This window comes from Petaurus breviceps, unplaced genomic scaffold (assembly GCF_028583685.1).
Source record: "Petaurus breviceps papuanus isolate PSGF00001 unplaced genomic scaffold, PetGlider_PUasm1.0 76, whole genome shotgun sequence".
NCBI lineage: Eukaryota > Metazoa > Chordata > Mammalia > Diprotodontia > Petauridae > Petaurus > Petaurus breviceps.
The window spans coordinates 45,057,936-45,079,548 of record NW_027186473.1 but is presented as its reverse complement, the minus strand read 5'-3'; the positions used below and the strand labels follow the sequence as shown (position 1 = coordinate 45,079,548).

The 21,613-nt window shown below is 37.4% G+C and overlaps 1 long non-coding RNA gene and 1 pseudogene across 2 annotated transcripts in view; both read left to right on the top strand.

The window, feature by feature from the left end:
• LOC138175107 (uncharacterized) overlaps positions 1–21,613 on the top strand; it is a 145,079-nt gene that overhangs the window by 39,784 nt on the left and 83,682 nt on the right. The window lies entirely within an intron of this gene.
• LOC138174815 (protein limb expression 1 homolog pseudogene) lies at positions 12,937–13,844 on the top strand (annotated as a pseudogene).

Genomic DNA, 21,613 nt, shown 5'->3' with positions numbered 1-21,613 from the left:
CATCCCACAAGTTTTGGTATATTCTTTCATTATTGTCATTCTCTTGAATGAAGTTACTGATTGTTTCTTTGATTTCTTGTTTGACCCACTCATTCTTTAGGATTAAATTATTTAGTTTCCAATTAGTTTTTATTTTATCTTTCCATGGCCCTATATTACATTTAATTTTTATTGCATCATGATCTGAGAAGAATTCATTTAATATTTCTGCCTTTCTGCACTGGATTGTGTAGTTCTTATGCCCTAGTACATGGTCAAGTTTTGTGTGTGTGCCACATACTGCTGAGAAGAAGGTATATTCCTTTTTATCCCTATTCAGTTTTCTGCCGAGGTCTATTATACCTACCTTCTCTAAAATTCTATTCACCTCCTTAACTTCTTTCTTGTTTATTTTGAGGTTAGATTTATCAAGTTCAGAAAGATGGAGATAGTTTTGTAAATTTTAGTTTAGTTTAGTATAGCTTTGCTATCTATTTCTTCCCCTGACTCCTTTAACTTTTCCTTTAGGAATTTGGATGCTATACAGCTTGATGTATATATGTTTAGTAATGATATTGTTTCATTTTCAAAGATGCCTTTTAGCAGGATATAGTTTCCTTCCTTATCTCTTTAATTACATCTACTTTTGCTTTTGCTTTATCTGAGATAAGGATTGCTACCCCTGCTTTTTTTTACTTTAGCTAACGCATAATATCTTCTACTTCAGCCTTTTGCCTTTACTCTGTGTGTATCCCCATTTCAAATGTGTTTCTTGTAGACAGCATATTGTAGGATTATGATTTTTAATCCATTCTGCTATCCACCTCTGTTTTATGGGAGAGTTCATCCCATTCACAATCACAGTTATGATTACTATCTGTGTCTTTCCCTCTATCCTATTCGCTCTACTGTTTATGCTTTTATTTCTCCCTTCCCCTCCTCTTAAGTAATTTTCCTTTTGACCAATGCCTCCCTCAGTATTCCCTCCCTATCCACCCCACTCCCTTTACTTACCCTTCCTCCTTACTACTTCTTATCTCCCTTCTAACTATCCCCCCTTTTCCCTTTTTTGCCTCCTACTGCCTGTAGGGTATGATAGATTTTTATACTTAATGAAGTATGTTATTCCCTCCTTGAACCCAAACCAATGACAGTAAATCTCTTACAATGCTCCTCTCCCTCCTTTCTTTCCCTCTACTATAATGGGTTTTTGTGTTTCTTCACGTTAGAATCCTATATTTAACTGATTATGTTATTCCCTTCTTGAACCAAAATCACAGTAAAGTTCATATAACATTCATCTCCCCCTGCCCTTCCTTCCCTCTATTATAGTATGCTTTTATAACTCTTTGTGTGGCATAATTTGCCCCTTTCTGCCTCCTCCTTTCCTCTTCTCCAATTACAATCCCTTTGTAACCCCTTAATAAGGTTTTGTTTTTAATCATAAGATTAGTTTATTTATACCCACATCCTCTATCTATGTATATACATTTTAAATGTTGCAATAATTATACAATTCTCAATATTGACAGGTATCAGCTTCCCATATAGGGATGTAGACAGTTTGCTCTTATTGAATCACAAATTATGTGCATGTGTGTATGTGTGTTTTTTCTTTGTTTACCTTTTTGTGTCTCTCTTGAGTCTTGTATTTGGAGATCAAGTTTTCCATTGAGCTCTGGTTTTTTCATCAGGAAGCTCTGGAAGTCCCTTATTTCATTGAATGATTATGCTCAGTTTTGCTGGATAGTTGATCCTTGCAGTCCAAGCTCCTTTGCCTTATGAAATATCATATTCCAACCCCTTCAATCTTTTAATGTAGAAACTGCTAGATCCTGTGTGAGCCTGACTGTAGTTTCCCAATATTTGAATTGCTTCTTTCTGGCTGCTTGCAGTATTTTATCCTTGAACTAATAATTCTGGAATTTGGCTACAATATTTCTTGGAGTTTTCAATTTGAGATCTCTTTCAGGAGGTGTTTGATGGATTCTTTCTATAGATTCTAGGACTTCAGGACAGTTTTCTTTGACAATTTCTTGGGGGATGTTGTCCAGGCTGCTTTTTTCATCATGGCTTTCCAGTAGACCAATAATTCTTAGATTCTCCCTCCTGGATCTGTTCTCCAGGTCAGTTGTTTTTCCAGTGAGATATTATATACTTTATTCTAATTTTTCAATCTTCATGTTTTGCTTGACTGACTCTTGATGCATCATAGAGTTCTTAGCTTTGATTTGACTGATTCTAATTTTTAGTGAATTATGTTCCTCAGTTTGTTTTTGAAGCTCCTTTTTAGGAAGGAATTTCTCCAGTTAGATTTTGAACATACCTTTCCAATTCACAAATTTTACTTTTTAAGGATTTGTTTTCTTCAGTGAGATTTTTTTCCAGTTTGGACACTGTAGATTTAAATTTATCTTCTACCTCTCTAATTTGGCTTTTAAAATCTTTCTTGAGCTCCTCCAAGAATGCTTTTTGGGCTTGAGACTAGTTTATATTTCCTTCTGTGGTCTCAGGTGTGAGTATAGAGTCAATACTGTCCTCTGAATTTGGTTGTTATTGCTTGCTATAATAGGATTCAATTGTTTTTGTTTTTTTAACTTGCTTCTTTCCCATTGTGATTGCCTATTTCCTGGTTTTTAAAGTGGATCTGCTTCTGGGGTACAGAGGGCTCTGACCCAAATTTCTCAAGCTGGGAGCTAGGGGCCTGGTTGTTGGCCTTGAGAACTGTGGACTTTGGGTAACTAGATTGAGGCCAAGGTCAGGACTTTTAGTGTTTCCCCTGGGTTACACTGAGGTTCACAGAGTAAGGTGTCAGAGAGCGGTGTCTGGCCACTTCAGGTTTCCACTTCTGTGTCCCCTGGTTAGAGCTCAGGCAGGCTCAGAAGCTGGTGGCCAGGGTTGCACCAGTGTCTGCAGATTCCCCTGATTTTGCTAAGGTACACCTGGGCTTCTGGTGTTAGTGCTTGCTGCCTCCACCCCCCTGGGCTTCTGGATCTCTGGCTGGTCAGCTGAGATGGGGCTTTTGGGGAAGTCTCCCACCCTTCACTTCAGGCTTGACAGCCTCAGCTGCATTCTTCCTCTAATATGCCCAAGTCTGCCATTGGTTCCACTATTTCAGGATTTTACAGTGGGGTAACATTCTCTGGGTTTTCAGGGTCAAAGAGGGGGATTAGAGCAGCTAGGGTTTACACTGCCATCTTGGTTCCTGGAAGTTCAGGTTGGTGATTTTTAAACATCCAGGAGAAGCTTCTATTGATATTGCAGGCCTTGGGCTTATCACTTAGCTATCTCTGACAAATGCTCCATCCTGCAGTAAGAGGTCTGCGAATCACCCCTGCGATGGGCGAAACCACTTGCCAGGGCTTGTTCTGGCTCTGCTGTGATCTGGTCTCAGGTCTGCACTAGTGCAGCCTCCATGCTCCATGCTCCCCCTGTACAGCTCTATGTGCATGCTTTCCTGGACTGGGAATCTGCCATGCTCTGTCTCCCAATGGATGTCTGTCACTCTAAAATCCATTCACATTCACTTATTAGAGTTTACTGATGGAATTCATGGAGGAGTTCAGGGGAGTTCCTGTTTTCACTCTGCTGTCTTGGCTTCCCAGAAGATACTTCTTCACAAATAAATGTCAATGATCTCACTATAACAACTCTTTTGAGGGGTGACTTAGCAAAGTAACCAATTCTAACATAAGGGATAATCAGCTTTTAAATAATTTGACAGGAATTCAAGTTCTAATTAGAAGAAATTAAGTTCATTCAGTGAATTGCAACTTTCTATTCTAGGTATGTGTTCAAATTTATGGTCAAAATGTCTTGGGCTTCCTTTCTTTTTTTTCTGCCAAGTCATAGGGAAATTAAGAACAAATGTTGATCATGGTATTTTGCAAGCACAAGAAATACTGAGGATGAGTCATTAATCCAATTTAGAAGGGTCATATATTGGTATACATACTTCATTTCACTTGTTCATTTGTTTCATTTGTGTCCAACTCTTTGTGATCTCATTTGGGTTTTCTTAGCAAAGAAACTAAAGTGGTTTGCCAATTCTTTCTCTGGCTCATTCTACAGAGGAGGAACTGAGGTATAAATAGGATTCAGTGACTTGCCCAGAGTCATATGGGTAGTGTCTGAGACCAGTTTTGAACTCAGGTCCTCCTGAATCCAGGTCTGGCACTTAATCCACTGTGTCACCTTGCTGTCTCTTTCACTATACTTTCTAATACAAAATAAAACTGTTGCCAGTTCCTATCTAGGTATATAGATGTGGCTGAAAAGGCCAATGCTTTCCCCAATACAATCAAATAAATACAAAAAATTACTGTTGTTTCCTGTCTTCTCCTTTCCCGCTCTCCCCTCTTTTATGGGTTTCAAACCCTCATTTGTTCCAACTATACAATCATTTGCAGTTTTATTTTGGTATTGTATAAATGGCTTTTTGTTTTGTTGTTGTTATCAGGAGGTCTGAGGTATTAAAAATTTCACTCTATATAATGCCTATTCTCAGTAGTCAAGCAAAGATAGAAGGAAGGTAACATGAACTGACCAAAGAGCCCACTCTGCCCTTACCTGGAGTGACATAAGACTAAAGAGTCAGAGCTATGCTCCTATGTTGGAAATAAGCCAATCCATCAAGTTAATAAAAGGCCAATTCCATATTCCCTAGTGGACACAAAGATAGTGAATATTCCCTAGTGAATACAGAATAGTGAACACAGAATGACTAGGTCCAGAGAATCAGAAAGAAATATTTGAGTATACAGATGTTTAAGAAATTATCCAGGATGTAGATAGTCAGGGGTTTTGTCCTTAAACCTTTTGGACGTTAAGAGGTTGTCCAAAGGTGAAACTGATAGTATATGCATGGTAGACAGAAGAACAAAAAGTGGAGAGAGGGCCACAGATATATATTTAAGTGGAGAAGAGAAAGCTGTTACCCTGTCAAGGCAGGGTCTTCCTCAAGAGGATATAGTTGAGGCATTTTCAGGAGGAAGCAGACTCATATGTTTTAAAGCAAAGGCTCTTAACCTTTTGTGGTGGTGGTGGGCAGTCCTGGACCCCTTTGACAGGATGGTAAAGTTTATGAACCTTTTCTCAGAATAATATTTGTAAATACATAAAATAAAATAGAAAGAAAAGATTCAGTAGTTAATTTTCCATAAGGAAATTTGACTCAAGAGCAATAGAAAAAGAAAGAAGATTTCCTTCTCAGGAAGGAAATTATAAAGATAGAAATCATTCCAGTCAGGAGGAAAATGGGGAGGTAGCTAAAGACACAAATGTGGCTACCTAGGGAATTCATTGACTAATTTGTATTTTTTAAAGAACTGCATTGAAGATGAAAGCAAGAGTATGTAATTTGCAACCAAGAAATATTTACAAAACTGCCCAATGGGGGAAATGATTAAATAAAGAACTTCTAAGCATTTTTTGGTGAAAAGACTACAGCTGAGTAGAAATTTTGAAGCATATACATGAAAACAAAGAGAAACCTAAAAAGGAAAATAAAAGTGAGCATTTAGAAAATATTTTTATAAGAATGAAATGTTTGCATTCTAATGAAAGGAAGTGATACCAGATAAGAACCAGCAAAGGTCTCAAAGGAAATCAAATGAGATGGACCTGAGAATGATTTTTGTGGTGTTTTGTGTAATAGTAATGGAATTTAAAGATTGCCCTGTATTGGCTTGGTTTTCTGGTTGAGTGTTAATACCCAGAGCTTGTGAATCCCACTTGTGGGATGGACTTGTTGACATGAAAAGAGAGGGCTGAACTGGGAAGAGCTGGTGCTGTGGATTGGGAGAGGCACAAGCAGAGGAAGAGAGGAAGAAAAACTTTTGGAAGCAGCATTGTGGAGGCAGAGAGAGAGAGAGAGGATTGCTGAGGGCCAGTTTGAGCTGCCGAAGACTTTTGAGAGCTGCCACCTGGAGCTGCCAAGGACTGAGGAGACATGTCTATGATGCTGGTACTTGGTCTGTCTGTTTTGATGTTGTTTTGCCCAATTTGTCCACTGGTGAAGGACAATGCTGTTATTGCAAAGGTCCTGGAACCTTGTTGTTGGTTCAGAAGCCCTGAAGAAGGATGTTCTTGTTGTATGTTTACAGAAATCCTGGAAGAGGGTCTTGCCAAAGTTTTCAGGGGTCCTAAGACTGTTCTGCAGGCAGAGAATGAATTAATGAGGACACTGGCAATGTATCTTGTGGCCTTGTTTAGCTTTGTCTCTCCAGAAACAGAGATTGATGAGAACTTGCCTCAGGTCAAGATGAAGAAAAGACCTCTCTTTGGGAATTAAATGCTGTGATGATATCTTAACCTTGTTGTAACTCAGGGGTAGATGGCCTTTGTGCTCTCTACTGCCCCTTTTGAGAAGGTTCTTGGCATTAACTGATGATAATTATAATTCAGTTGTGATCCAGGGGTGGGAAACTTGACTTTTTTGTGCTCTGTGACTGACCAAATGAATGTACTTTGTTTATGATTGGAAACTAATCTCCATTTGAGAAGAGGAACTTTGTGATTGACTAAATGAATGTACTGCCCAGGGGAGGAGTAGTACTTGGAAATTATTGAATTACACTTGGTGAATGCTGTATTTTGATTTTCTCTGTTCTTAATTTGTCACTGAATAAAATGGAGGGCTGCTATGCTGGTATTTTCAACCTTGGAAGTTGCCTTTGCTTGGTATTACATTTTGATGATCTTAAAAGGAGGGGGAGGGTAAAGGACAGTTTCGGCAATGGGACAGGTTCTATCTTACATCCGTTGAAAGTCGAATTATATACAAACAAGGAAAGGAAGGAATGGAGGGAGGAGGTATCACTTGAACCTCACTGTGAACTGATGGAGAGTGTAGTGAGCAGAACCAGAATCATGTATACTCTAAAGAAAACATTGTAAAATTTCAACAATTTTGAAAAACTTAACAGTTCTACTATAATTACATAAAATTATTCCAGAAGAATTCCAGCTCACTTCTTGATAGAGAAGTGATATACTAAGTAAACAGAGTGAGACATGCATTTTTGGACATGGCTAACTTGGTCATGTTTTGCTTGGTCATACAAAGATTTTAGGGGATTTGTCTCCCTTAGCATTTGTCCCAGTGGAGGAAGGGAACAGATAACTTGTTCATTTTTTAAAATTTCATTTGAAAAAATTAGGAGAAAATAGATTTTGTATAATACAGATTATTAAACTTGATTCATATTCCTGCCAAAATTCTAAAAAAATTTTTTTTCAAATAATTGTTTATGAACATATAGCTAGAGAAAAAAAGTGATTACTAACACAAACAAGCATACATTAGGAGCATGTCATACCCAATGTCTTATAAAATATATCATAATAACCTCAGGATGAATGGAAAACCTAAATATTAGTAACAGCAATAAAAATAATTAGAAGAGAACTAGATTAGGTACTTTCCTAGCTATGGATATAGGAGAGTTCTTAACCAAATAAGGCATTGAAGCAATTATAAAAGATATCATTTCACTTACAAGAACTTGGAAGCTTTTGCACAAATGAAAGTAATACAACTAGGATAAGTCAGTCAGTCACTCAACAAACATTTATTAAGCACTTATTATGTGCCAACCACTGTGATAAGGCCTGGATAAGAAGGATGAGAAGGGAAGCTGCAAACTGGAAAAAAGGCTTTTTATCATATCTCTGCTAAGGGTCTGTTATCTAAGAAATTTAATTAAATTATATAAATTTAAAATTTAATTAAATTATATAAATTAAAAAATACAGAAATACATAAAACCAAGAGCCACACCCCAATGATAAGTGGGCGTAGGATAGAAACAAAGAATTACCAAAGGAAGAATTACAAACTATTTTATGGTATTATTATAAAATATCAATAATTAAATTCATAAAATAATATTAAAATATTACTAACTACTGTATTAAAAATTGTTCCAAATCACTAAAAATGTAAAAATGCAAAATTTCACAACTTTTGGGTTTTACCACATACCTAGCAAATTTACAAAGATGATAAAAGATGAAAATAGTCAATGGGAAAGGGCCTGAAGGAAAACACAGGAAATATACCTTCTTGGTGAATCTCTGAAATGATCCAACCATTTTGAAAAGGAATTATGCTAAGAAAATGACTAAAAACATTTATAACCTTTAAAACAGAGATCCCACTTCTAGGAATACAGACAGAAAGAAAGGTACTATGGAAACCAAAATGTACATAGTAGTATTTTTTTGTAGTAGCAAAAAAAAAATTTGGCAAGATGTCCATTGATTGGAAAATAGTTAGATTGTTGTACATGAATGTAAATATTCAGATCAGCATGCAATGATATATGAATTAATGCAGAATGAAATAAGCAACACCAGGAAAACAACATACACAACTAAAATAATGTATATGGAAAGGAAAAAGAAAGCTAGCTGCCATGTAATTATATTAATCAAACATGTTACCTAAGAAGAAGTTTAAAAATGCACATCCTTCCCTTCTTTTGAGTTTTCCCAGAAATTCTTGTCAAAAAGGGAATCCATTTGATTTATTCTCTTTAGTTCATCAAAGATTAGGATACTTCTTTTTCATTATGTGTTTTTTCTTTTCTTGTCCATTACATTAATTTCCTTTTCTTTTTTTTAACCATATGAAGTAGTTTGAATGATTACCATTTTAGAATTACCATTTTAGAATAATGCTATATCCCTTTTATTCATATTTTTTCTTATTACTTTCACTTCACCTTCTAGACCTTTTGTTCTCAGTGAATTATTTTACTATTTTATTTTCTTCTAAAGAGTATCCTCTTGGTAATTTGATTCATATAACATAAAATATGTAAATTAATTTAGATTACATCATCATTTTAATTAAATTGACACAGCTGAGGTATAAGCAGCAGATTATCTCCAATTTATCTCTATTTTGGACAAGTACATTTTACTTCTACTTATGTGAATTTTAAGAGTTTTCAGTCACCTAACTCCAAGGTGTTTTGTGTATTTCAATTTATTTTTAATGGAATGTTTCTTATTTCTTCCTGTTAGTACTGGTTTGAAACACTAATGATTTATGCTTTATTTTGTAAGCCATGACAATTTTATAGCTATTGTCAGGTTTGTTTGTTTTTTGCCTGATCCTTTGACAGGGTTATCAGTACATCATCATATCATCTGCAAAGAGTAATAGTTTAGTCTTCTCTTTGCCAATATTTATATCTTTGTTTTATTTCTCTTACCTTAATGCTATAATTAGCATTGTAATATTTTTATCCATCAATGTGGGGAGAAAGTGTGTTCTTATTTTTACTCATTTGTAATGAGAAAGTTTCTAGTATTCCGTCATTGTTAAAAAATGCAAATTGTTGATATTAAATAGGTGGTTTTGATCAAAATACAGAAGAATCCTTCATTGCCTTATGTTTTAGAATTTTTAACATAAATGAACACAATTTTATCAAAGGCTTTCTCTGCATCTATTTAAAATATGATTTTCATTACTTTTTCAAAACATGGTTAATTATGCTAATAATTTTCTACATGTTGAAGCCATCTTTGAATTCCTGGTATACAACATGGTCTTAATGAATTATTTTTTTAATATACTTTCTTTAGTCTCTTTATGAAGATTTTTTACATTAATTTTTCTTTTACATTTTACATCAATTAAAGATTTTTATATCAGCATTCATTAGTAAGATTATTTCATAGTTTATGGCCTTAACCTTTGCTTTGTCTCTCTTTTTTAGGTAGAAAGACTAAATTTGTCTCCAAAAAAGAAAGAGTTTAGTAAAGTGTTTTCTGTCTCTGTATTGATATTAATTTAAATGTTTGAGAGAAAGCACTTTAAAATACACTTGACCTATTCCCTATCTCCACTCCCTTTTGGCAATTCATTTATGGTTTGTTTGATTTCTTTGCTGAACATTGAGTTTCTCTGGATTTCCTCTTTTTTTGGTCTTGTCAGTTTGGGCATTTGATATTTTTTGTAGAAGCTTAATAATATCTCTAGAATTCTAATTTTTACGGTTATAATGATTTTCCGTCATGCTTTTATATTTCTTCTGTTTTAAATTTACCTTGTTCACTTTTTTTTAAAGCAATCAGGGTTAAGTAACTTGCTCAAGGTTACATGGCCAGTTATTTCTGGGTTTGGTGCTAAGTATCTGAGCCCAGATTTGATCCCCAGGTCATCCCGACACTGGAGCTGGTGCCCCTTGTTCACTTTTTTTTATTTTGGTACTTTGGTTTTCCTCTCTTCCAGTTAATAATATATCAGTTTTCATCTGAAAAAAATTCTTAGTTTTGTTTATTGGTTCTATAATCTTTTTATTTTAAGATCTATTTCCCTCTAACTTTCACTATTTCTTCTGTTTATGTTTTAGGGTAGTTACTTCCTTTTCAGTTTGTTGATCCATTGTTTTTCTAATTTGTCAGTCAATAAGCCTTTATTAAGCACTGACTACAAGTCAGACTGTGTGTTGTGCAGAGTATCTATAGATAGGCAAAAAGACAGTTCCGGCTTTCAAGGAGCTCCCAGAAGATTTGAAGGACCCTGTACTGATAATCATTGAATATCATATTTTGGCCAAAGTCTGAATTAATCAAACAGACTGCTTTCCCTCATTTTAAAAAGGCTCATTTTCTGTGTCAGCAACCTCAGAAACCAGGTAAGGCTGGAAGTAGGATTTAAAACAGGTATCCTGAGATCATAAATTCCAAACAGACCCAGCTTTGTCTTTCTTTGTTCTCTGAGAATACCTTGCCTTATGTTAACAAAGCAGAAGAGGCCTGCTTTATGGCCTTAAGGAGGAGACCCTTAACTTGAGGCATTAACATGAGTAATGGAACTTTTCTTATGAACTTTTCGTATCTTAATATTTTCTGGACATATACTTTGTTATGGAATGTTAATGGTAAAGAAAACACAGATACCCTGACTCATAATTTCAATTGACACTTTGTCAACTCTCTTGTTTTATTATATTTACCATTTATTCAATTAGGAAGATTCCTTTCCAAGATGCTAGGTGGCACAGTGAATAGAGCACCAGCCCTGGAGTCAGGAGGACCTGAGGTCAAATCTGGCCTCAGACACTTAACACAAAACTAGCCGTGTGACCTTGGGCAAGTCACTTCCCCCTCCAAAAAAAGAAAAGAAGATTCCTTTCTCATACAATGATCAAACATTCATGGGCATCATAAATTTGTGTGACAAAGCCACCCTGAATTGGGATGGTCCTAAAATGTACTTAAGCCCTTTCATCTTTTCTTCATCAGTTAGGATGTAGCTCTCCTTACTCCTTGTACAAGTCTGCTAGCTTTGGGGGAATAAATGTTGTAATTTTATATTACTATTTGTCTGTCTCCTTTAACCAAACTTTTTTTAAAGCAATTGGGGTTAAGTAACTTCCTCAAGGTTACATAGCCAGTTATTTCTGGGTGTAGTGCTAAGTATTAACCAAACTCTTTAAAGGTTGACAATGCACACATGCTATATACAGGATAAACTGGAAATACCAGAAGAGAAAAGGCACTCACATTAAGGGAAAATCAGGAAAGTCTTCTTATAGAAAGGAGAAATTTCCCCATAATTTGAAAGAACCCAGGACACTGAGATCAAGGAGAATATTTCAGGTATGGGGGTGAAAGTTGGTGTGGAAGCCAAGCAGCCCAATTCTGCCATCAGGAAGTGTGTTAGAGTTCAACTGATTAAGAATGGCAAAAAAACCACTGCCTTTGTTCCCAATGATGGCTGCTTAAACTTTATTGAGGAAAACGATGAAGTTTTGGTTGCTGGATTTGGTCGGAAAGGTCATGCTGTTGGTGATATTCCTGGAGTCCGATTCAAGGTTGTAAAAGTTGCAAATGTTTCTCTTCTGGCCTTGTACAAAGGCAAGAAGGAAAGACCAAGATCATAAAAATTGTATGATGTCTTTGTCATAGTAAAAAATTTTCCTGTAAAAAAAAAAAGGACTAGCTGCTCCCAGACATTTGATATTTGATTCCCTTTTTTTTCCCATACCTTTAAATATAGTATAGATTTTTTTTGGAGGGGTTTTGCTTGTCTCTTTTGATTTTATTGATTTTTGTTGTTGCTAAATCTGAGGGTATGATGGTAAATCCTCCCCCCCTATTTTTTAGAGTTGACTTAAACATAGTAGATTTTATTCCATGCTTACAATTTCACTTTGTATGTGACTCTCTAATCATGTTGATTTTGACTTTGACTATATATAAGGATGACAACTAGACCTATGATTTCATTAGTATGGGGATGGGGAGAGCCCAGGTAAGGCATTCTATTTACCAATGCAGGTGAGCACATTATCTGCAGGTTAGAGTCTAAATGAACTACCTGTGCAGCAGTGGGAGGTTACATGACTTGGCCTGTATGTATGTGTGTGTATACATAAACATGCACATGAACAAACACACACACAACCAGGGAAGCGAAATTGTAAGACCCTTTCAGCAACTCATCAATAAATGTTTAACAACCCAATAAAGCCCCAAGCTATAGTTACAATAGCTTCCTCAATCCCACATACACACTGCTACATATTTATGGCTTTCCTATCAGTATAAGACTCAGATTTACACCTCTTCAAAACAAGTTTCAGCCCCACATACTTTGCTGATTTTGCAGTCTTTCAGATTCTTTTTTTTTGGCACGTGCTTTTCTAAAACCCAATCTCAAGTAGATCAGGCCTATCTCTGAATAATTTTTATACTGAAGACATTGGGTTTTTTTTTAACTTTCTTGGCTCCGACAAATAGTCCTTAGAGGTACTTGTTCTTTTACTGTAAATATTTGTATTTGATTAGCTAACAAATGAATACCAAAATTAAGGGGAGCAGACAGATGAGATGGGAGAATCAGAGAAATGAAAATGGCATTAATGGAATACAGGGCTGGAATAATTCAGGCATAAGGACACTTTGTGCGTGCAGTCTCAAAAAGACAGAGCCAACATGGATAGAACCTTGGCATCCCTGAAACATCATTGCCCAAGTCTTGCCTCACAGAGACCCAGATCTTGTATTTAAAGACTTGAACATTGTGTCAATGCTGCAAGAATTTTGAGAAAGCAAACAGCAACAGAGAACTGTGTTCCCAAGTGAAGGCTTGGTGGTGTATGAGTCACTGCCATCCCCTGGGACTCCATTTGTAAGCTACGGCACCCTCCCTGGAAGAAGCTGTTTCGCTAACTTCCAGTGCTGCCTCAGCAGAGCAGAGGCGAGATGGGATGCAGCCAAAGTGGCCCTGATCAATTCCCTCTTCAATGAACTGCCCTCTAGAAGGATCACTAAGGAGTTCATTATAGAAAGGGTTCAGGAAGCCATCACCTCCACAAGCGGCACTATAAATGATGCTGATGACCCAAGCACCAGCATACGAACCTATCACTACATGCTGGAGTCAAACATGGGGAAAACTATGCTGGAATTTCAGCAGCTGATGATCATTTTCCAGCTACTGCACTGGAATGGAAACCTGAAAGCCCTTAGGGAAACCAAGTGTTCCCAACAGGAGGTGATTTCCTACTATTCCCAGTATTCTGAGTCACATGGCCCTGGACTGGATCATGAAGGAACAAGATTCACCAGGAATTGTCTCTCTAGAGTTGCAGATGGCCCTGAGGGAGCTGGAGGAAGCCAGAAGAGCTGGACAAGAGCTTCGGTTTTACAAAGAAAAGAAAGAAATCCTGAGTTTAGCCCTAGCTCAGCTCTACAGTGACCAAAATTGCTCCACCCTTCAGCAAACTCCTCCCACCCCCAGGCTCTGTGTGACTACATTTAGTCTATTGGGGACAGAGTATATTTTCAAAGCAGGGAAGGTCTTGAAATTTCCTTAGGCTTTTTAAGGGTCAGGGAAGATCTTCAAATTCCAATTATCATTATAGTTAGATGATGACTAAAGTCCTTGAGGGGATGTAGGCCCTGAGCAGTTAAATGATTTGTTCCATGTCACACAACTATATATTAGCAAAGTTAGGACTAGACCCCTGGTATCTAAGCATTGGTATGATCAGTTTCCATATCTATAAAATGATGAAGCTATATATAACTGTGTGTATGTATAGATGACTTCAAAGGTTAACCCCTCACATTGTCTCCTCAACACTTAAACTAGGACTTCTTTCTCTGTGCATGCACAACGGGAAAAGGCAAAATCTAAAAGATCATGTAAATTGGCTAGAATATTTAAAAAATTATGATACTAAGAAATACAAAAAGATTGGGATGATCTCAGGACTCTGACACCTCTGAAATTCTTTGACTCAAGGTCTTCTGTTTCCTCCTAGGAAAATGTAAGCTCCTATAAGGGTTATGGTATTTAAAGATCTTCCATGCCCCATTGGACTTGCTGACGTAGCAAAAAGGGATGGGGCAAGAGGAAGCAGAAGCCAAGCTAGAGTTCCTGCAGTTATTGGCAGTGGTGGTGACAGCGGCAGCAGCAGCAGCAGAGGCAGCAGCAGTGGCAGCGGTAGTGCCGAGGTGGAGGCGCGAACTCCTTTCTAAGACAGCCAGAATTTTGGCTAAGGACTCCTGCTGAGGACTGCCGGGGCCAGAGCTGCTAGGAGCACGCTTCCTGGATGCTTAGTAGTTGCTGTGAGTGGGAAGAGGAGGACCTTTGCCTGAGGTAGCCTGTTTTGTTTTAAAGGCTTGAGAATGTGGGTGCTTTCTACTTTATCTACCTGTGCCAATTTCATAACTACTCTGATGGCTTTGACTTTCTGGTTTTGGGACTCAGTCATTTGGTATTTTAATAAATGTTCTAGCTTTATTCCCCATATAGAGAGCCTGATATATTTTGTGATTAATAACCACATCAGCATATTTATAATTGACGTAGGCATTGTGAATATTGCATTGCTGATACAGCTCCCTGAGGTCAGGGAAGATTTTTATGTTTACCTTTGTATCCCCATGATTAGCAGTACCTGGCACATGGTAGTCACTTACCAAATGCTTTTTTGAATTATTGGATTGGATTGGATTGAACTGACTATTGAATTTTGGATTTATATATTCATTCCTTCACTAAGGTGTTCCTCTGGTATTTCATGGGGCATGGAATTGACTTTGGGTGCTGAAGGTTATGCCAGTAAGAGACAAGTAGTGACCAATGTTACCAAACTGGAAAGTAGAGGCCTGGTAGAGATAGCTTCTTTGAGCACCATTAGATATTTCAGTGTGAGACAGCTCAGTATGGCACGTGGAGCTGGCTTCAGATTCAAGTGTTGGAATATGTGCTTGTTATCTTAGGACCAGTCTAACTACAATTTTAACATTAGCTTCAGGGCAATGAATTTTTTTTTTTTACCACAACAACCCTTGAAAACCACCTACTGAGTGGGAATTATATTTGTATTTTCCCCTAGAACATAGTAAAATGACTGATTAATTGATTATTCCCTGAAAAGAATACCCATAACTGATAAAATCACATATCCTTGATACATTGAAGTTGGACTTCATTAATTTTATTTTAACAAATTTTATTATTAGTTTGGGGGAAAAGTGGAGGGAACTCCAAACCTATGTAACTTTGCCTACCAATGCAGATAAACAGCTTCAATGTAGTTTATTATCTTAGAGAATAATTGTTAATTGTCTTACCTAGGGTCACATGGCCAGTATTTTTTTTGTCTGAGGTGGTACTTGAACCCAAGACTTTCTGACTCCAAAGCCAGCCCTCTGTCTGCTACTCATATTATGTCTCATTGGAGTACTTATTTGTTCTCAAAGAAAATATCTTTCCATTTAAATAGTACAGATTTCTCACCTTAATGCATTCTCCCATCTGTTCATTGACAATATGTCCTCCCTCACTTATTCACTGTACTTCAGTGCTTAGCTGGATAGTATTTTGAAAAGCATCTGGATAGAAATTGCAGCCGAGGCCTCCTGAGAAGGGAATGAGCAACTCCAGGATGGAGCAGCTTATTCTCCTCTGCCTTCAGACAAAACCCATCAGGTAGCGTGTCCTCTGAGACAGCAGAGGAACTGTCCAACTCAGGTGCACGAATAGGAGCCAATGAAGGACCTATCTCCAATCTCATTAGTGTGCAGTTTAATGACCCGTTTCTCTGGTAGCTGCAGGACATATTCATGTTGTGATTTTAAATGTGTGTTCTCTAGCAGCAAATGATATATGGGCTTTTTGTTTGTTTTCCTGTTTCTTGGTTTCAATGTTATTTCAGCCCACTGGAGATTCTTTTCACATTCTTTTCTGAGAACTGAAATTCATTCCCTTCTGATGAGATCCCCTTTATTATTATTCCCTTGAGAAAGAGGGAATAATGAAAATGTTCCCATTGCTCTTTCTGATCCTTCAAGCCAGCAGGGATCCTTTCACCACCCGATGAAAGCAAACGGTTACCTGGCTAGAGAAGGCCATGACTAGAAAGCAGGATATGGATTGTCCTGGAGCTGGAGGACCCCTGTCTCTTCCTTTTTCCCTAAGTCTTTGGTGGAGAACTTTTTTCCAAGACCAGTTATATCCTTGCCTTAGCCTTGTAACCCCAGAAAATGTTTGCTCTCTCTCCATCATGGCAGCTTGACCTCTAAGGACATTAGAAGTCTGTAGTGGAAATGTGTGGTTGAACTTTTAATGACAGAAATCTGCTCAAGGGTAAATATTTTTTTTTCAAAGATAAACTTCTTACAAAGAGCTGGCTTAGTATTAAGCCAACAGAAAGATGCTTTGACATCTGAAGTGTCTATTTAAGGTGTCTATAAATTATAAAACCTTTAAAAAATTTTAAAGAATGAATTACTAAGTGAATGACTTGAACATGAGAATCAACTAGGGTTTTCTCTGTGCCCAAGTGACACCCTATTTGGAAGACTTGCTTCTGCCAGAGAATTTTTCATACTGGCATTTGCAATGCAGATCTCAAAAATAGACTCAGTGTTAGCCTTTTGCCTCCCCCCCCCTTCTTATACTCCACATTCCAGGCTAATAGGAGTCCTTACTCTTCCCCAAACCTTGTTAATTCCATCATTCCCTATCTTCATGACTTTGTATAGGCTTTGCTCCATGTCTGGAATTCACTCTTTCCTTACCTTCAGTCCTGGACTTCACTAAAGGTTTAGCCTTTACTAATTGGATAGAATTAGATTTAGTTCACAGAGATGATCCTTAAACTTCTGGCTTCATTCAGTTAAAAAAAACAGTCATAGCTTTTTACCTTGTATTTGGAATTTAAGATGATGTTACTTGAGATTAACAATTTGGAAATGCAAGAGTCCTTAGAGATCATTGAGTTCAACACCCTTAATTTAAGAATAAGGAAACTGAGGACCAGAGAAACCAAGTGACTTGTCTAAGGTCACCAAGAGAATAAATGGCAGTCAGGATTTGACCCCAGGGCCCCTGACTCTGAATCTAATATTCCCTGCACTATACCATGTTGCTGTTCAGTAGAACAGCAGTTCTCACCTTATAGCCCCCAAACTTCTGGACTGTCCCGAAGGCCCGTTTAGGGAGTCCACAAGGTCAAAGCTATTTTCACAGTAAGACTAAGATGTCACTTAACCTATTAGAATACTCTTTCCCTTTCCAACTAAATACCTGCTTGAGGCTGGATTTTCTTCTTATGTTGTTGTTGTTCAGTTGTTTCAGTCATGTCCAACTCTTTTTGATCCCATTTGGGTTCTCATGGCCAAGATGCTAAAATTGTTTACCATTTCCTTCTCCAGCTCTTTTTACAGATAGGGAAATTGAGGTAAAAGGGGTTAAATGAATTGCCCAGGGTCACATAACTAGTAAATGTCTGAGGCCAGATTTGAACTCAGAAAGATAAATCTTCCTGACTCCAGATCCATTGTACCACCTATCACAACACATTGAATACAGAAGTACATATAAGAATCCAGCTCTCTTTTTTAAAGTCAGACATTAAAAAGATCTGCAAAAATATGTAAAACAATATATCTTTTCTCACTGTTCACACATGCACATGAGTGTGTGTCTGTGTGTGTCTGTGAGAGAGAAAGAGAATTAAGAAAAAAAGAATGAGAATGCTTTTGTAGCCTTAAAGCACTATACAGTTGTTAGCAATATTCATTATTAGTTTATCAAGAACTCAGATTGTTGTAGGGGGAAGAGGAGAAAAGGAGAAATAGATGTGCTTCACAGACTTTTAGGAGATAAAATTACATGTAATTTTGTAATAATACTTGATCATTTTAGAAGTGGCAAGCAGTAAGTAGCCTTACAGCTGATGATGATTACTTGTAAGTTGAAAAACTCTTCAGGGAACACTGACCAAGTAACTGTGGATAAGATGCTAAGAACTCTTATAAGAAGGATTCTAATTGTTGAATGGATGAATTCTAGAAGGATCCCATACATTCATACAAGGCAGGGACATAGCTACAACCCCAAAACTCCTAAAATATGTGGAGAGCCCTAGGGCACAAGGTAAATGTAACTCAGCGTGAGATGGGGAGGAAATACTCCTCCTTCTCCTCCCCTCCCACTACCTACCATTTATATAGCACTTCAGGGTTTGCAGAGTGCTTTTCAAATGTGATTTTATTCTCACAAAAATCTTAGGTGCTGTTATGATCCCCATCTTACAAATAAAGAAACCAAGGTAAACAGAAGTGACTTGCCCCAGGTAACACAGTTAAGTATCTAAGGCTAGATTATTTTGCAAAGTTTGGTTATAAAGTTCAACATTTAAATGTATGTCTCAGCTTGCTTAACTACTTAACAATTCCCCTAACCTCCCTGGGCTTTAATTTCTTTATCTAAAGAGAGAGTTTAAACAAAATGTCCTATAAGGTCCCTTCCAATCCTAAAATCATGATCATAGATTGCTCTAAAACTGGGAGTCTCAGAGAAAAAGTTTATCTCTATTAGAGTTTGTGGGAACTCTGTGGAACTGGAGACTTAGGAAGGTGTTTTAGCCCAGGAGGCAGAGCAGATATCAAACAAATTACCCCTCCCTTACCCACCCCCAACACATGCTGTTGTCCCTCCATCCCCAGGCTGACAATTTCCCATGAGATTCCAAGAGCTTTCACTTAGGTGTCTAGGATATATCCAGGGTTTTTCTAATTTAGCCACTCAATCAACTCAAAACAATAGCAATAATAAAAATGGTATGTTTTCCCTCCAACATCCATCCCCATTCCCAACTCACCCACCAAGCAGCCTCTCTTATTTTAAATGATGCTTAAACTTCACACGGAGTCAGGGACTTTTTCTTGTCTGCAGTCAAAAATAGTTCCATGATAAATCCAAAGAGGTTATTCTCCAATTCTCCAAAGAGAATTGACTTACTGGTCAAATCAATTCTGAAAATGGCATCAGCAGATTCAGACCAGAGATGACAAGCATCCCCTGGGTAAAGGCAAGGTGGTGACCTTTTCTGTTTCCAAATAAGGGCCTGATGATCTTCCCTTACCCAGTAATTGCAATAGACATGAAGACTGGCTTAGAAAAGGACCAGCCAAGAATTTGATGAACAAAGTAGATGAGACAGATCGAAAAACAGCAATTTAGACACTTGCCTTGCAAATACTCTTTTTTCAGACTTGTAGTCTTGGTGTCATGAGTATATCTTCTTCATGTAGAAATAAGCGAGTTTGAAAATAATATTTTTTCTATCCCTTTTTTCTCTTGCTCTTAATTATCAGTCAATTTATTGAAGTCTCAAATGTTCATTTGGTGGGGAATTGGGTGTTTGGGCCAATTTGACCGGGGTTACTTTGCCAAGTTTGTGTCTACACATGCTTTATGTCTATATATACAGTACTCTTAGAATTGCTCACTAGACCAAGGACTAGTTTCTTAACCTCTTTGAGTCTCCATTTCCTAATCTATGAGATATGGATGACAATACCATTAACATTGTTAGGTCCCAATTAGTACAAATTATGAACACCTTGAAATATTCTCATGAATTCAATACAATGTGTGTAATTCACAAATACACAGTGTGTAATTCCATTGGGAGAGAACCAATAAACATATTTTACATATAAGTATGATTTTTAATGGTATGATTTGGAATAACGTGACTGCTTTAAGCAATTCATTATTCACATTAATCAGGACCTAGCTATACATCCTAAGGTTACTGTGAGACAAAAATGAGTATATAAAGCAAATTTTTCAAGTACTACATAAATATCAGTAGTAGTATTAGTCAATTAAAAGAACACTTAAGTCAGGAAACCTGAGTTCTGGTCTCACCTTTGGCATTGGCTCCATGAGACCTTGAGAAATTCATATAGCTATACAGGGCTATGCAAGAAGGTTTCTGTGCATGGTCACCAGCCTCACTTTCTCCTCTGGAGCCCTCTGGGGCCAGTGGCAAGATATAGATCCAGACAACTGGAGATAGCCCCCTCATAGAATTTATAGCCAGTTGTAAAAACACAAGATTTATAAGGGGCAGACTATCCTGCATTCTAAGCCAATTTTAAGATCAAATATAAGAGGGCTGGTCTGTGCTGTCCTGTTTTAACTATTATAGGGACACAGACCATCGCAGACAGTACTGATACTGAAGAGAGAGAGGCCTTTGCCAACTTGGTAATAAATGGATTTTAATAGTCTTTTTAGGTTAGTTGGTTTATTTAAGGGCCTAGTCCTTGGTAGCAGGCAGACAGAACATTATGATGAATCATTGTACCAACCCCAGGTCACATCACATGTTATATGGACACAGAACAAAGAAAGTATAGCTCTCTAGACCAAGGACTTGCATGTGATTCTGGGGAATCACATGCAAGTCCCATGGGATAGTTGGAGATTCTTTTGCTGTTTACATTTACTCAAATTAGTTTACATTCTTCTGTAGAGTCATAGATCACATTCCCACTTTGGCTACAACATTCACCAGTAAGAACCCAATTTTGATAATAATTGTAGCTCACAATAATATAGCACTTTAATGATTTCAAAATACCTTGACAACAAAATATTAATGACCACAGTGTGAAGAGAGCAAGTAGTGAAAATAGTATTATGCCCATTTCATAGATAGGTAATGGAAGCTTTTGTAGCTGAAAGACATTACCACTGGTTGCACAATTATTAAGCATCTAAGGCAGGAAAATCCCAGGACCCCCAACCAAAGTAGTATGTATGTAGAAGAGTCCAGATATGAACTTAGGTCCTGTGATGACCAGGGCTCCTTTTTTTGTTCTATACAATGCTACCTCTCAGGAAATGAATTCTACTGTAGAAGAGCAGGCAAGGAAAGCAGTTGGGAAACCTCTCATTAGTAGCTTACCTTTAACACACTAAATCTTTATTCCAATAAAAGTGTCCCTGTTCCTGGAAGACAAGACCACCAGGAGATTCAGTGTCTAGGAACAGCATCACATAAGTATTATAACATTAATAAGTAACAATTGGTTGACTTCTGGGAGAGGGCACAGAATACAAAAACTAATTTATAAATTAAATCATTACTACTTGGCAAGGGGCAAATGAAGTTTCCATAAGCACAACAACATGGTGGAGGGGGATGCTTCCTCAATGTGCACTGTGATCCCTGTGCTTTCTCTGGGCGTTCTCTTCTGGCTCTGCAGACATCAGAGTTGTGTTGCAATGGTGCCCCTTTCCTAGACTGTCTTGCTGCCAATTCCCAAGGGTTAAGGGTCATCCCCTTCAACCAAG